Below are 14,975 nucleotides of genomic sequence, written 5' to 3' on the forward strand. Positions count from 1 at the left end.
AAATATGTACAAAACGTTTTACTACCTTACGGACAAAAACACTTTTCATCATATAAAATTATATTACTGGATAAGAAAGAGCAAAACATTTAAACACAGAGCTAAATCGGCTTAATATTTTAACTTAAAAAAAAAAAGTTGTCACAGAAGTCACTCTTGAGAAGTTCTGGAAAGATTGATCTTAAAACTTTGTGGCACCAGGAACCAAAGATAAAATTTAGTTCCAACCTTCCACCCAGACTACTCACACTTTCTCAACCTGACATGATTATATGAATGAAAATACTTGGAAACAAGTGATGGTACACACCTATAATGCCACCTATATGGAGGCTGAAGCAGAGGAATGGCAAGTTTCAGGCCAGCAACTTAGCAAGACACAGTCTCAAAATAAAACCTTAAAAAAAGAGCTAAGGAAGTAATTCTGTGCACTTGTCTAGCTTGCACGGGCCTTGAATTCAATCCCTAGTACCACAAAAAGAACAAATCCATTCTAGAACCACTAGCAACCAAGTCATCTCTCACCAAACCATTTTCTATTATCTGGAATATGTTCCTCCCCACGTCCCCACAATTCCAATTTTCACACAGATGAACACATACTGTATTAGGGTCCTTCCAACCAAGCCCCGACCTTTGGTACATAAGTAAAACACATCAACCCTATAAGCAAACTTCAAAATCTATACTCTGGTTACTTCTAATCCTAAACTGATCCACTCAAACCCATTCACCATCTCCGGTGCTGGGAAATATACCCAGAGCCTCACACACGCTAGGCAACCACTCTACCACTGAGCTACGCCCACCCTAACTGGAATTCACTCAACTTCCGCTGTCCCTTGAGATCCCTGGCTCAAAGTTCCACTGTGTAGAATTAATTCCACTTTACTACTGCCAACTGAACTCACGAGGCCGACTAATGTCTTAGAGGCTGGAACATAAATCTGCCCCTATCTTCTGGATGAGTACTCCAAGGACTACTCAGGGACCGTGCTCCTGAAGTGATATTCCAACCTCTGATCCCAGACTCTGAAAGCCAAGAATCTCCCTTCTCAGGGTCTTGACACCTGTTCTAGGCCAACCTTCAGGCCTCCAAAGAACAGCTGCCTGCAAAGAGCCTGTCCAGTCCTCCGGCCTACAGATGGGTGGTCCGCCGCCTCCCAAAGCGGGCCCCCGCCCAACAACATCTTTTCTCTCTGGACTGGGCCACTGGCCGTCCGAGTCCGGGAAGAAGGCTTTCGCCAGGGCGTGCGGGGAAAAGGAGTGGGCCATTCTCCCGACGCGCGGCCTAGTCCGAGAGTGCCTCATTCATCCACACACCCCACGCCGCCGGCTGCCCTGGCCCCATCCCAGCCGCCTGGCCGGGGCCTGGCGCCAGCCTCAAGAGACCGGGCCTGGACGCCCAAGATCGGGCGAAGCGCACGGCCGCGGGGTCCCTGAGGGCCTCACCGTGCTCGGGGAGGACGGTGACACCGGGTCCCAGGCAGCAGGAGACTGGTCTTGCCGGCAGCTGGAGGCGGGGAGGAAGGCGGAGAGAGCGTAGGCCCGGCCCCTCCGCCGAGCGGCACGCACGACGGCGGCGGCTGCGGCGGAACTGGCGGGCCCGGCGCCGGGCGGCACCTGCGCGCAGGCCCTGAGCCCCGCCCGCCGCGTGCCCCGCCCATTGGCCCTCCGGGCCGTGGGAGGCGGGAACAAGGTGGGAGGAGCGTTCTGGCGCCGAGAGAGTGGGAGGCGTCCGGACGCACGCGGAGACCTGGTCTTCCGCTCTCTCAGCACGTGGGCTCCGTACCCACAGGCCGACTCCTGTGGGCCAGCTCGCCCGCTTGCAGCCCGGCACTTGGCCCACTGGTTCCTGAGAGCACCCTCAGCTCTGACAGTACGCCCCGAGATCAGGGTCGCCCGAGGTCGAGCGAGCCGCCGCGCCAGGCTTCGCATCGCTTGGCCGCCAGCCTAGCTCCTCGGGAACCACAACCCTTGTCGCGCCTTCCCTTTCCTATAATTTGTTTCCTGACGGTGAGACTTAGTTAAACTTTCTTAAAGGGAAAAAGGTGTAAAGGAAGCTTATGCTCCAAGGATTCCTTCCCCACCTTAGAGTTCTGGCGTCTCACACAGGCAGTGGATCATGGAACGTGTTGAAAAAACCACCTCCAAACACGTACACCCTTTTCCTCTGGACGGTTAAATTGGGAAGCACAGCTTGAAATATGGATTCTGCCATTCATTACTCTGTGACCCAGGACAACTTCTCTGGCTCGGTTTATATTACGACGTTATTGTGAAGATAAAACAAGACAATGTATGTGAAGCTGGTACTAACCGCCCCCAGTACAGATAGGAAAGGCTCATAAACGGGAGCTTTGGTTAGTTTTACAGAGTTTTGTCTCGTTTCACCCACACCTGCTGACTGTATTCCATGAGCTCCACTGGAGAAGGGATTGTCCTCTCTTTCAGTGGGCGTTTAACTATTGCAATGAATGTAATAACTGTCCAAAAATTGTCCAAAATTTGTAGCTTTGTAATGTAATAACTGCCCCCAAATTGTACCTTTTCTCTTAAGATTCTAGTTATTAATAATGGAAAGAATGTGAGTTGATTGAGGGATGAGGGAATACAATATCAAAAAGGTAAAGTAATTTGGAGAAAGTTCCACAACTAGTAAATGCCATGGCCAGATTTCAAACCCCAATCCAATTGGCAAATCTCTTTCAGCCAAAACTCTTCAAATAAGTACTCATAAGCAGCAACTGAGCCACTATTTATAATATAATTGCATTAAGGTTTTTTCTTAATCCTATAAACGTGCACTACTAAGGTAAGTTAAAGAGCTTTATCTATAATTTTAGAAATTCTCAAGGACACATACAACTTGATATAGTTTTGATTTTATACTTTATCTTGGTATCATTCATAAATATGCAGTGTTTATACTCTGTCTAGTACCCTTGTCACCAAAACCATGTATTTATGAAATAGATGTCTGGGTGCACTTTATCTATGAAAAAGAGGGAAACTAGCCCACATTTTATAGCCACCATCAATAATTGTCCTAACAAAGCAATTCCTGAATCATTTACTGCTGTTTTAGTAGTGAAGTTCTATAGTTGGGTTCCCACTGCTACTTGTGGAAACAGAGAGGAACCATTACTTTAAAAACTCAAAAACCTTAAAGAGTCTTCTCTGCCCAGCAACCAGCCACTCCAATACTAATTGAAATCATTCTCCAGTTGTGGAGTAGTGAAATCATCTTCAACTTATCACTGTCTTTTGGCCAAATCTAGCTATTTCTTCAATCTCAATATCTCTCATATCTACCCATTCTCTTAAACTCACACTGTCAAGTTCTTGAATCAATTCCCTATTTCTCTTTTTACAGCTATATCTTCTTACCTTCACTTTTGACAGCCTTTAAAGTGCTATGACAAAGCAGGTCTGGCAGATCTTTGTGAGCTTTGTGAACTAAGCAGAGTTTCAGGATTGGCCAGTTACTGCTACTAATAGTTATAAAATTCTACTAAGGGTCCACTGCAAAGTAGGTAGAGGTCATATAATCAAAACCTCTCCCTACTAATTGAAGCATGCAGTTTTCACCCTAGCAGATATCTACTACCCTACATGATAAGAAAAGATTCAATGAAACAAACAAGATATTAAAGAGTTAACACTAATGTCAGGCTTAATGAAGTGACTTTGAATATGAGAAGAGGATAGCAGAATCCCAGCCCATGCCTCTTTTTCTCTTTTTGGCTTCCTGGTCATGAGGTGAGAGGTTTTGATCTGCTGTGCTCTGCTACTATGGTATTACTGTCTCACCACAGGCCCAAAAGCAGCAAAGCCCACTGATCATGGACTGAAACCTATAAAACTGTGAGCCAAGACACAAAATCTCAGCTACTTGGGAAGCTAAGGCAGGAGAATCCTAAGTTCAAGGCAAGTCTGGGTAATTTAGTGATACTCTATCTCAAAAAAGGGGGGAGCTGGAGATGTAGTTCAGTGGTAGGGCACTTACCTAGCATGTATGAGGTCCTGGCCTCCAATCCTCCATACTGCCAAAAAATAAGACAGCTAAAATAAACATTTTATCTTTATAAATTGATTATCTCAATTTTAGCCACAACCAGGGGTCAGGTAAGTTGACCTGAAGTCACAAAGGATCTGGAAAGTGCTTTGGGTAAATAATTTGTCCCCTAATACAGGGTAGTATAGTTGGAAACCCAGAGATTTACTGAGCCTGTATAGAAAGGTAAGGAACAGGAAACAAAAATTATATCTATATATATAGAGAGAAAGGATAGAAAAGGGAAAGAAAAAAAGGTGCTCCTTTTTTTTTTTTTTTGTTCATGTGCTTTAGGGCTTGAATATATCTGTATTAGTCCATTTTTCACTACTATAACAAAATAAATATGAAGTTGAATATAAAGAAAAGAGGTAAACCTGGGGTATAGCTCAGTGGTAGCATGCACACTTAGCATGCCAAGGCGCAGGTTAATCCTCAACTCCACAAAAAGAAAATATGTTTATTTAGCTTAAGGAAGTTCAAGGACATGGCACTGATATTGGCTCAGCTCTGGTGGGGACCTCATGGTAGTAGATAGTATCTCATAAAAAGAACAGACCAGGGAGGGACCAAGCCAGTCTTGCTGTTGTTTTCTTCCTGAAACAGGATCTCACTACGTTTTCCAGACAGTCTTGAACTTATGAGTTCAGTGTTCCTTCTATTGCAGCCTCCTGAGTAGCTGGGACTATAGTCATGTACCACTACACCTGGCTCCTAGTCTTGCTCTTTTGGGAGTAGGTGGATAAGAGGGCACTCAGGTTGGAACCCAAAATGTGCACTTATGTGCTGTACCACTAAGCCAGGTTCCCAACCCTTTTTAGCTGCTTGCTCAGTAAGTTTGTTTATTGTCTTTATCTGAAAAATCTTTGTATAAAAACTTTTATTTGGTTTAGATCTCAGCCCCTTACCGAGCTCTGAGGAAGCTTGCCTTCTTTTGGGCTACCCGATTGTTCTTCTGGGCAAGGGACATTTTAGGACTGTTCTACCTCTTCTTTTTAACTTCTCTCTTGGGCTTCTTCTCATAGACTCGATTCTGTCATCAAAATGATCTTTACATCTCCATCATGTCTGCGATAACATTCTTTATATACTGAGATAATTGTTTCTCTTAAGTATCTTCAGATTCCATTAGATAACACATATAATCTGCAACATTCTATCTAACCCATGATGTTCTCCCAGTGTATTTCTGTGTTGAACTCCTTGCTTTCAGAATCATTACCAGGGAATTGTTTAGTACTATGAAGGATAGACGAGCCTCCATCCCCATTCCCTTTAGGGCCCCCCAAAACTTTATTTTCAGTTGTAGTTCTGGCAAGACCTGCATCGAAATAGCAGGTGAAGGCACCAGGTTGATCATCAATGATTTCCGCATTGTATTCATCTCCAGCACCTTCACTTGGCCATTATATAACCTGTCCATGTCAAACCTATTGAGAAGGCTGAGGGCCAGTACAATATGCTGCAGCATAATTTGTTAGGCCAACTTTCACACCAAATTTTGGTAATACGTGTAGATAAGTTGCCCCAACTATTATATCTCCTTTTATATGGCTTATGCAATCTGATAAGTGATATCTCTTGTTAGTTACCTGAACTATCATCCTATATTTGGGTGTATTGTACTTATTTTTGTCCTCTATCACCAAGCATTTCCAAACCATAGTTATCAGTTTAGCCTCTCATCTTCCTCTAGATTTCACTTAATATTTCGTAAAGTAGGCCTGATTCTTGACAACTTTAACAAACTTCATCCTGCAGAACAGAGACTAGCATCTGTAACTTGACACAGACCTGCATTCCCTGCAGCATTACAGAGGAGAAAAATTAATTTTTCTTTTGAAACAGGATCTCACTAAGTGGCCCATGCTGGCCTTGAATTTGTGATCCTTCTTTCCTCAGTCTCCCCTGAGTCACTGGGATTGCAGGCAAGTGCCATCATACCCAGCAGAATAAGCTAGAGATTATGATACAATAACAGAGAACTCCAAAATTCGAGGGCTTAGTAGACTAAAAGTACCTCTCTTACATTAAAGTCTACTGGAGATCTACCAGCTGTGCACAAGTTTACTCAGCATTTTTAGGTTGCTTCCGTCTTAAAACTCTTCCATATCAAAGTGCTCTCATCTCAAGTGACATTTAATTGGCTAAATTATGTCATACAGCCATGTTTAATTTCAAGGGAATCCTCCTTGCCCACAAAAGTAGATGGGAATTAGATATTGTTAAATAATGAAAATACCTAACAGTATTTATTCACAAATAGATTTTGAGGACATCCTTTCTAAATAAATATATGAAATACAGTAATCCTTCCCCCCTTATTCAGAGGAGATGTTTTCTAAGACTCCCAAATGGATGCCTGAAACTCTTGATACTACCAAATATATGTGCTGGCTTTTTCTGTACATATATGATAAAGTTTAATTTGTGAATTAGACATAGGAAGAGATTAAAAACAATCACTAATAATAAAATAGAACAAGTAATATACCACAATAAAAGTTATCTGAACATGGTCTATATCTCAAAATACTGTACTTGCCCTACTTGTAATAATATAAGATGATACAATGCCCATGAGATAAGATGAAGTGAGATGAATGACAAAAGTATTGTGACAGGGTGTTAGGCTACTATGTAAGCATTACTTTAACACAAGCACTGCAATGCCAATACTACTGGTCAATTTAATAACTAAGATGGCTACTATGCTGGATACAAGGGTTGAAATCACATCTCTAACAGGATGGAGTGTACAGCAGAAGATTTCATCTCCCCACTTAGAATGGCATACAATTTAAAATTTGTAAATTGCCAAGCAGGTTGGCACTTACTTGTAATCCCAGGAATTCAGGAGGCTGAGACAGGAGGATTGCAAGTTCAAGACCAGCCTCAGCAACTTAGCAAGAATCTGTCTTAAAATAAAAAGGACTAGGGAAGGAGCTCAGATTGAAGCCCTGACTTCAATCCCCAGTACAAAAAGCAAAAACAAAACAAAACAAAAGAAAAAACTGTGAATTGTTTGTTTGCATTTTAAAATTCTTACATTGTAGTTGACCATGGCTAGCTAACTGAAACCATAGAAAGTGAAACCACACCATGCTACCAAAAACACTACTATACAGATTCAATGCAATCCCAATAAAAGTCCCAATGACATTCCTCATAGAAATAGAAAAAGCAATCATGAAATTCATCTGGAAAAATAAGAGACCCAGAATAGCCAAAGCAGTCCTTAGCAAGAAGAGTGAAGTTGGTGGCATTACTATTCCAGACCTTAAACTATACTACAGAGCAATATTAACAAAAACAGCATGGTATTGGCACCAAAATAGACCTGTAGACCAATGCTACAGGATAGAGGACACAGAGACTAACCCACATAACTACAGTTATCTTATAGACAAAAGCACCAAAAACATACATTGGAGAAAAGATAGCCTCTTCAACAAATGGTGCTGGGAAAACTGGAAATCCACATGTAACAAAATGAAGTTAAACCTCTAATTCTCACCCTGCACAAATCTCAAAGTGGATCAAGGACATAGGAATTAAACCAGAGACCTTGCACTTAATGGAAGAAAAAGTAGGCCCAAATATCCATCATGTTGCATTTGGCCCCAATTTCCTTCCTTAATAAGACTCCTGTAGTGCAAGAATTAAAACCAAGAATCCATAAATGGGATGGATCCAAACTAAAAAGCTTCTCAGCAAAACAATCAATCAGTGAGGTGAACAGAGAGCCTAGAGAATGGGAGCAAATCTTTACCACAAGCACATCAGATAGAGTACTAATCTCTAGGATATATAAAGCACTCAAAAACCTTAACACCAAAACACAAATAACCCAATCAATAATGGGCCAAGGAACTGAACAGACACTTCTCAGAAGAGGATATACAATCAACCAACAAACCTATGAAAAAATGTTCGAGAATTAGAGAAATGCAACTCAAAACTACTCTAAGATTTCATCTCACTCCAGTCAGATGGCAGCCATCAAGAATACAAACAACTATAAGTGTTGTCGAGGATGTGGGGGGAAAAGACACAATCATACATTGATGGTGGGACTGCAAATGGGTGCAGCCAATCTAGAAAGCAGTATGGAGATTCCTTGGAAAACTTGGAATGGAACCACCATTTGACCCAGTTATCCCTCTTCTCGGACTATACCCAAAGGACTTAAAAACAGCATGCTACAGGGACACAGCCATATAGCACAAGTCACCATAGCTAAATTATGGAACCAACCTCTAGATGCCCTTCAGTAGATGAATGGATAGGGAAAATTTGGTATATATACATGATGGACCATTACTCGGCATTAAAAGAGAATAAAATCATGTCATTTGCAGGTAAATGGATGAAGTTAGATAATATAATGCTAAGCAAATCAAGCCAATCCCCAAAAAACAAAGGCCAAATGTTTTCTTTGATAGGAGGATGCTGACTCATAATAGCTATGGGTATGAGGACATGGAGGAATGGAGGAACTTTAGATAGGGAAAAGGGGAGGGAGAGGAAGGGAGGGGAGAAACGAGTAGGAATGATAGTGGAATGAGTTAGACATCATTACTCTCAGTACACGTATGAAGACATGAATGGTGTGAAAATACTTTGTGTACAATCAGGGACTTGAAAAATTGTGCTCTATATGTGTAATATGAAATGAATTGCATCCTGCCATCATGTATAACAAATTAGAATAAATAAATAATTTTGACAAAAGAGAGCTGTGGCTGTGGCTCAGCGGTAGCGCACTTGCCTGGCACATGTGAGGCACTGGGTTAGCTTCTTGGCACTGCATATAAATAAATAAAGGTCTATCAACAACTAAAAAATATATACATATAAAAAGAAGAATTTTTTTAAAAAGAAAGTGAAACCACAGATAAAGGACAACTAACTATTGCACTATTCTTCTTTCTAAAATGATTCTTAGAAGTCATAATTAATGTTACTATTGTGGTACTTACTTACTCCACTACCCCTTTGTTCTAAGAGAGGTTCATTTCCCTCACCCAAATTCAAGGCCTAAGACTTCCTGTTTATAGCACATAGACATACCAGCCACAACAGATGGGACTAGGGGTGGCTGACCAAAGCTGGGCAAATCAAGATTCTCTTTCTCCCTAGGAGCCATTCTTAGAACATAGCAATAAATTCTATTGGACATTTAAAGGGAACATAGAATCAGTGTTATGTCATATGCTTTCTTGACATAAAGCTATTCTAAAGGAAGAGAAAAATAAAAACAGGAAGGAAGAAGGATAGGTAATTATATATATGGTCCTGGAAAAACCGAAAAGAAAGAGTAATCCCAAGAGTTTCCAATTCCAGAGTCTAATCCTTCTAAAAACCTATATATTTTCTGGCCATGGACCCTGAAATAATCTTGAGTTCTACCAAGAATTTCCATTTTCTGGGTAAAATCATTATACAGTGATTTTCTATTTCTTACAGCCAAACAATATTTACAGTGACTAAAACAGACAAGAACTTAAGACTGTCTGAAAACTGTTAATGTATGTTGGAGGCACATGGTCCAAGGTTCCTAATTTTAAATTATAAGACAGTGGGGCAGGAGCTGTGGCTCAGGGTAGCGCAGTTGCCTGGCACTGGGTTTGATTCTCAGCACCACATATAAATAAGAAAAATAAAAGTCTATCAACAACTAAAAAATAATAATAAAAAAAATTATAGTGTTTCTTAGAGTGTATTCTGTGGAACAGTAATCCTACAAACTGCTCATTGAACTAAGGGATTCAAGGGATCCAGGATCAGATAAGTTTAGAAAGCACTACATACCACATTGGGAGATTGATAATATATATTAGATATGTAAGGTTTTGCGATGAAAAGACTGGTTAACTCCTTAATTTAGCATTAACAGATGTTAAACTTGTGAATTGCCAAGCACAGTAGCACCTGTTTGTAATCCCAGCAACTCAGGGAGCTGAGACAGGAGGACTGCAAGTTCAAAGCCAGCCTCAGCAAATTAGCAAGAACTGTCTTAAAATAAGAAGGGCTGGGGAAGGAGCTCAGTAGTAAAGCCACTCAGATTGAAGCCCTGACTTCAATCTTCAGTACAAAAAAAGAAAAAAAAAACTATGGAATGTTTATTTGCATTTAAAATCCTTACAGTGTAGTTGACCATGGCTAACTGAAACCATGCAAAGTGAAACCACAGATAAGGGACCACTATTGTACTCCAGTCAAAGCTGCCCTTATTCCTAAGATGATTCTTAGAAGTGTACTCTGTGGATAGGAACTTTGTGGAAGTTGCTGTTATAGTGATTTACAATGAATTGAAAACTATTGGAGAATGCCTTTTTAACAACTAACAAAAGACAAAATGATCACTTAAAAAGAAAAAGACTATCAACCCTAAGGAAAGCATTGCTCCTACCAGATGTTTCATCATCAAGATGAAATTTAGAATTAGATTAAAAATGTATGCCTCATTTTCTTGAGAGAAAATATCTTTTCAAGTGCAGTAAAAGATCTCCAAAGAAACTTGGAGCTTTTTTGAGTGACCTGGGTAAATTATCTAGAGATTTCCCTCTATAAATTATCTTTAAGATGCCTTGTTTGATAGCCAACAGAACACCTGAATAGAGTTGCTGTGTTTTTATATTACCTTAATAGAAATTAGTAGGACTAAAAAGACTGTTTAATTCATTGGCTTCCTGGCCAACAAAAGTAAATAAGAACAATAGTTTGGTACTCATTTTAAATTAGAGGTAGCTTTTCCAAAATAACTTAAGAATTAAGAAAGGAAGTAAGAATATACTAATAATCATCTTCAAGGTTAAACCATTTTTTCAGTCTGTTACAAGAATGTTTTAGGTTAAAAGATGATTATTAAAACCCTATTTTGGGGCTGGGGATGTGGTAGCGCGCTCGCCTGGTATGCGTGCGGCCCGGGTTCTATCCTCAGCACCACATACAAACGAAGATGTTGTGTCCGCCAAATACTAAAAAATAAATATTAAAATTCTCTCTCTCACTCTTTAAAAAAAAAAAAAAAAACCCTATTTGGGGGCTGGGGCTGTAGTTCAGCAGCAGACCGTTTGCCTAGCATGCACAAGGCACTGGGTTCGATCCTCAGCACCACATAAAAAATAAATAAAACAAAGGCATTCTCTCCATCTACAAATAAAAAAATTTTTTTTTAAATCCTATTTGTGGTGTGAGGTTGTAGCTCATTGGTAGAGCACCTCCCTAGCAAGTGTGAGGCACTGGATTTGATCTTCAGCACTACATAAAAATAAATAAATAAAAGGTATTATGTCCATCTACAACTAAAAATATTTTTATAAATAAATAAAACCCCATTTGTGTGCCAGCCACTTTACATATGCATTTACTGCTCAAGGTAAGTATAAATGTGTATTATTACAGCCTTTTTACAGCTAAGTACACCAAGTTTGTAAAATGTTAAGCAATTTTGTTGCACTGCCATTGTTGGTAACTGTTAGGTTGCATAAAACCAGCTTCATCTGACTACAGAATTTTATTGTCTACTCAAATACGCCTTTCCCACAGTGGGCAAATGATGTGCTTTACATAGTGAATAGTGCAGTCTAGCTAACATTAGAGATGAAGAAGTGACTACTATTAGAATGGCCAAAATCAAGAATGGTAAAAACATCAAATGCTAGTAAGGATGTGGAACAAGAGGAATTCATGTTCATTGCTAGTGGGACTGCAAAATGGTACAACCCCTTTGAAAGACAGTTTGGCATTTTTTTGCAAACTTAAGCATCCTCTTACCATATGACCCAACAACTGCATTTTTTTTTTTTTTTTTTTTTTGGTGCTGGGGATCAAACCCAGGCCTTGTGCATGCAAGACAAGCACTCTACCAACTGATCTATATCCCCAGCCCAACAACTGCATTTTTTGATGTTTGCTCAAACAAATAAAAAACTGCCCACACAAAACCTGCCTATTATTGTTTTTTTTTAATTAGTTATACATGACAATACAATGACCTTGATATATATCATACATTTGAATCAGATGGGATATAATTTCTCATGTTTCTGAGTGTACAGTTTATAGAATCATATTGGTCATGCAGTCACATATATACACACAGTAATAATAATGTCTGTTTCATTCCACTATCTTTCCCATCCCCCTTCCTCTCCCCTCCCCTCTCATCACTTCTCTCTACCTAATCTAAGGTAACGATATTCTTTTTTTCTCATATCTTCATACATGTATTTTGTATAACAATGAGAGTCTCCTTCCACCATCCATGCAATTCCCCGTTTCCCTCCCTTTCCCTCTCACCCCTCTTCCTTATCTAGAGGTAATCTTCTTCCCATGCTCTTCCTCCCTACCCCATTTTGAGTCACCCCCCCCCTTATATCAGAGAAGACATTTGGCATTTGTTTTTTGGGGATTGGCTAACTTCACTTAGCATAATCTGCTCTAATGCCATCCATTTCCCTGCAAATGACATGATCTTATTATTTTTTAGTGCTGAGTAATATTCTGTTGTGTATAAATGCAACATTTATTATTATTTATATGAGCTTTATTTATGATTCAAACCTGGAAGTAACTAGTATGTCCTTCAGAGGGTGACTGAATAAACTGGTGTATCTGAACAATGAAATACTATCTGATGCTTTTTTTTAAAAGGAGCTAAAGCAATGAAAAGACACAGAGAAAACTTAAGAGAAAGGAGTCATCTGGAAAGGCTACGTGGTATAACTCCAACTGCATGACACTTCGGAAAAGACAGAACTATGGAGACAATGAAAAGCTCTGTGGTGTCCAAGGACACAAGATGGAAGAGAGAGATGAATAAGCAGAGCACAGAGGATATTTTAGGAAGTGATACTACTCTGTATGATACTGTAATGGCAAATACATACCAGTATATGTCTTTCAAACCTATAGAAAGTACTACAACACCATCTTAATGTAAACTGTGGATTTGGGATGATAATGATATGTCAGTGTAGGTTCAACACTTATAACAAGTATACCTCTCTGGAAAGTGATGTGGATAATGGGATAGTATGCAGGTGGGAACAGTTTAAGTGTAAAAATCCCTATATCTTCCTCTCAATTTTGCTGTGGATCTGAAACCACTGTTTGTTTGTGTTTTTTTTAAAGTATATTTTGAAAAGAAGTATGTGTTCTTTTTACTGAAGCAAAGATGAATTTCAAGTAATTTATGTAAAAATATTGACCCCTAAAGGGAAATTTCTGGCTAGGATTTCTGTTTCTAATCATGACTATTTCAGTTAAGTAAATATGACTATTAGCAGTGTTGGAAGACATATTCAAAATAATTAGTAGGCTTTGGTGTTCAAGGACAAACAAGAGCCTGGAAACTTTAAGGCTTCTGTATTTGTGACATGACCAGGATTACCTAAATTGAGGCAATGATTAAAATGTCAGATGTACAGGGCCCTGGGTTCGATCCTCAGCACAACAACAACAACAAGAAAAAAAAAGTTTTGTCAGGGAACCTTCTGTTAAGGAAATCTTGGATGAATTGTTGGGAAATCATTGGTGAATTATTAAATTATGCATGTAAGTAGGAAGGTGAGATCCTAGAACAGTTTCTTCTCACTTCTGCCATTTCGCCTCAATTCTCATTAAGCTTGAAGATAACTATTTTCTAAGGCTATTTATAAAATAAAATGAGCATTGTCTGACAGTGCCAAAAAGACTGTTCGAAAACAAATTAACTGTATATCAAATTGATGATATAACATTATAAAGAAAAGAACTATTTTCAGTTCTCTTAAAACACAAGACTTTGGGACTAGGATTGTGGCTTAGCAGTAGAGTGCTTGCTTAACCTGTATGAGGCACTGGATTTGATTCTCAGCACTGCATATAAATAAATGAAATAAAGGTCCATCAACAACTAAAACAAATTTTAAAAATAAGACTTCAATTTTGTAGTCTCAGAAATATATATGTTCTAAGGACAAAAGGCTAATTTAAAACTTTATTTAATAGTCTTAACAGAAAAAAAAAAATCTTTGTATTGCTAGGTGCAGTGGTGCAGGCCTATAATCCCAGCTAGGAGGCTAAGGCAAGAAGATTACAAATTTAAGTCCACCATTAGGAATTTAGCAAGACCCTGTCTCAAAATTTTAAAAATAGAAAGGTCTAAGGATGTAACTCAGTGTTAAAGCACCCCCAGGGTACTCCTAGTTAACGCAAACACACACACACACACACACACACACACACACACAAAATGATATGTTAATGTGTTAGGAGGTGAAAACTACAAATATAAAAATGAAGTAAACAGTGATAACCTAGTATCAGTTAGTAGCTATATGCCCAGATTATACTATTTTTAAAACCTATCATGTTCCATCGTCCTATAGATAGGACACCTATAAAAACAAATTAACAAGTTTATAGGTTTTTATAGGTGTCCTGGATATAAGACGATGGGACATAATGGATTACGATAGCTGATTCCATGTCTAAGACAAAAAATATATTACCTGAACCTGGAACATCTTGTACCTGAAAGCAAGGAAGTTACCAAAGACTGCTACAGTCATGTCAAAGATATACGAAAGTCATTTTCATCTAGGCCTTCCTCTGGCCAAGTATGGAAAAATTTATACATTGAATATCTAAAATCCATGTATTCATAGTGATGTGAAAAAGAATTAATTAGTTGGCCTGTAATCCCAGTGACTCAGGAGGCTGAGGCATGAAGATCATAAGTATAAGGCCAACCTCAGCAACTTAGCAAGGCTCAAAAAAATGAAAAGGGCTGGAGATGAAGCTCAATGTAGAGCACCCCTGGGTGCAATCCCCAGAATTGCAAAAAAATAATTAATAAGTCACTATTCACCATTAGAAGTAGATAGGGTATGTGTTTATTGACTTGGGATCACACAACAAAGTGCCA

At 39.4% G+C, this 14,975-nt stretch overlaps 1 protein-coding gene and 1 pseudogene across 1 annotated transcript in view; both read right to left on the reverse strand.

Annotated features, from left to right (window-relative positions):
• Positions 1–1,624, reverse strand: part of Ola1 (Obg like ATPase 1) — a 147,211-nt gene extending 145,587 nt beyond the window's left edge. Inside the window, exon 1 of the mRNA XM_005324607.4 lies at positions 1,453–1,624. The gene's annotated coding sequence lies outside the window, so the exon portion shown is untranslated. The remainder of the gene's footprint in view (positions 1–1,452) is intronic.
• A 3,337-nt stretch (positions 1,625–4,961) lies between these two features.
• On the reverse strand, positions 4,962–5,820 carry LOC101956656 (large ribosomal subunit protein uL18 pseudogene; annotated as a pseudogene).
• Positions 5,821–14,975: the final 9,155 nt, after the last annotated feature.

This window comes from Ictidomys tridecemlineatus, chromosome 7 (genome assembly GCF_052094955.1).
Source record: "Ictidomys tridecemlineatus isolate mIctTri1 chromosome 7, mIctTri1.hap1, whole genome shotgun sequence".
Lineage (NCBI taxonomy): Eukaryota > Metazoa > Chordata > Mammalia > Rodentia > Sciuridae > Ictidomys > Ictidomys tridecemlineatus.